Source organism: Sceloporus occidentalis, unplaced genomic scaffold (genome assembly GCF_023333645.1).
Source record: "Sceloporus occidentalis isolate IW3139 unplaced genomic scaffold, rSceOcc1.0.p SCAF_9, whole genome shotgun sequence".
Classification (NCBI taxonomy): Eukaryota; Metazoa; Chordata; class Lepidosauria; order Squamata; family Phrynosomatidae; genus Sceloporus; species Sceloporus occidentalis.
In genome coordinates this window covers 40201453-40204229 of record NW_028316989.1, presented here as the reverse complement: position 1 = coordinate 40204229, position 2777 = coordinate 40201453, and positions in this window count along the sequence as shown.

Below are 2777 nucleotides of genomic sequence, written 5' to 3'. Positions count from 1 at the left end.
AAGGCTTCAGGGGACATTAGCGGTCCTAAAACGGGGAGGAAGGGACTATTTCGGCGCGCTTCCGCTGACGTCATCCGGCCGCGACGGCCGCGCGCCGCTTCCTGATTGGCTGAGTGGCTTCCAAATGGAGCGCCTTTGAGGGGCTTTAGATTCAAGTCTATCTCCTCAGAGGAGCATATATAGCCCGAAAAGGACTCTGTTTGGGGTGAAATGGGAGCAGGTCCATTGGGGATGACCCCAGCCAAGTCCCTGCAAAGACATGCTTGTGACCTTAATAAAGTCCCTCCATCTAACTTGTGGCCTTCCTCTCCTTCTGCTTCCCTTCACCTTTCCTAGCATTGTCATTTCCCCCCAATGAATTATGCCTTCTCGCGATGTGTCCAAAGTACGACGGCCTCAGTGTTGTCATATCGGCTTCTTTCTGTGGCGCCATTATGATGCCGCAAGGTGCCAATGAAGGCACCGAGACATGCGGACACTAGGCGTCCATCACGTCAAAATGGCGGCGCCCTTGTGTATAGGGTGCCGCCATTTTTATGCCCTCATGTGCGAGGGGCAAGGCGCATCAGGAAGCGCCACCCCGACGGCGCCCGATAGGCCCCATCTATACAGCACCTTTCTTAACTGTCCATCTCTCACATCCGTACGTGGTAATAGAGACTGGCTTGTATGATTCAAACATATTATATTATTATAATTGCTGCAATTATAGGCTTGGCTTCCTCCATGTCTTCAAGGAAGCAGAAGGCACTTGCAGACATCCATGGCCAGCCTTAAGGTTGCTTCTTCACAGTAGAAATAACCCAGTTTGAAGGGCTTGAAGTTTGTGGGGGCTGCAGTTTTGTGAGACATTTAGCCTTCTCTGACAAAGAGCTCTGCTGCCAAAAGCGAAGTACAGTCAGCCCTTCTTATACACGGATTTTTTATACACGGATTCAAGCATACACGGTTTGAAAATGTTCAAAATATATATACATTTCAAATATCAAACCTTGGTTTTCCATTTTTTATAAGGGACACCATTTTGCTATGTCATTATATTTAATGGGACTTGAGCATACATGGATTTTGTTATACACGGTGGATCTTGGAACCAAACCCCAGCGTATAACAAGGGTCCACTGTACAATTCCCAGCATTGAGCCATAGCAGTTAAAAGCTGCATCCGCATTGCAGAAATAATCTGATTTGATGCCACTTTGAGTGCCATGTCTCAATGCTATAGAATCCCAGGTAGTTTGCTGTGGCACCAGAGCTCTCTGAGAGAGGGTCCAAAACACACTGCAGAAATAATCCAGTCTGAGACCACATTAACTGCCCTGGCTCAATGCTAGGGAATCCTGGAAAGTGTAGTTTTGTGAGACGTTGAGCCTTCTCTGTCAGCAATACGGAAAAGTCAAAAACAGAACTAGTTGGTGCAATTGTGCTACAAATGCGTTGTGTAACATTTTTCTACCGGGGGGGGGGGATGTAACTATGAGGGAGGAGATAAATCAGGGCCTTGCCCCCACAGTAAGAAATGTTCTTTCACTCCCCAAACCTCTAGCATTGCAGTAACCTCCTCCAGCTGAGTATTTAGAAATACAATGAAGAAGAAAAGAAAAGAGGCAGATGGAGTTTTCAAGGGAATGCAAACATAACAAATTTCAAAGATCTAGGCTTGAACAATTTTCTGTGTCTGAATTTCTGCAATGCTAGAAATGTTGGAAACAAAGGAAAACTAGTGGAGGGCAGAATTCTTCTGGGGAGGCAATGCCTTGACTTTATTCCCCCTCCATATCTGCATCAGCATATCTCCATTTAATCAATTGAAGAACTAGAAATTAGAATTTCTATAAATCCCCCTGATTTGATGGTCCTATTCTATTGTACCTAGCATGTCCCTGTCCCCCTTTTGTCGATTTGGGACCTCCCTGTCCTCCTTTATCCATACGTCCCTTTAAATAATTTAACACACCCACTAGATCAATTCCTAATATAAAGCCTTTCAGCTCAACTTAAAGTGGCCAAATCTTGGAAAATAGGACTTGTGTCCCTAGATAATTGGTAGAAAAGGGTCTGGGGCCAATGGCTAATGGAGAAGTTACTTTTAAAAATGAAATGTAACATACAACAAAACCAAGAATCCTTCTATGAAAAATGGCTTCCTTTTATTGATTATATTGATACAAATTTTATAACTGTCCACCCTCCAATTTGCCAGTGGTCATTATGGTCCGATTTTTTTCCAGACAACTTAAATTGTATAGGACTCTGTGTGTGTGTGATGTATTTGAAAGTTTATTTTATAATTGTAAGGTTTTGTGGGGTTTTAACCATTTTTTACTGTTCTATTCATTGTACAGTTTTTAAAATAAAATTTTAATTTTAAAAAATGCTAATATAAAGCCTTTAATCTGACCTATATTCCACAAATAATAGATATCTAGCTCATAGATAATTATTCCAAAATTGTAGCTTCAAAAACCAGCATTTGACATTTCCACATTTTCAGACAATATGTAGGCTGCAATCTCCTAGTTCACAATGTCCTCAGAAAGTCAGTTGCTAATTAATCCTAAAATCTGCCCTCTTCCCACTCTTTAATTCAAGAGAGGTTTGTTGTCCAAGGACCTAGCAAGATTTCAAACTTTTAGATCCCAGCTTTTCTCAGGAGCGTTTCAGATTTGACATTCTGCTTCATGGCACTCAGGAGGTCATCATTTGAAGAACAGCTGATGCCAGGATATATTCGTTCCTCTGGGTCATCACAGGCATGCTGCTCTCGGAAAAAGCAG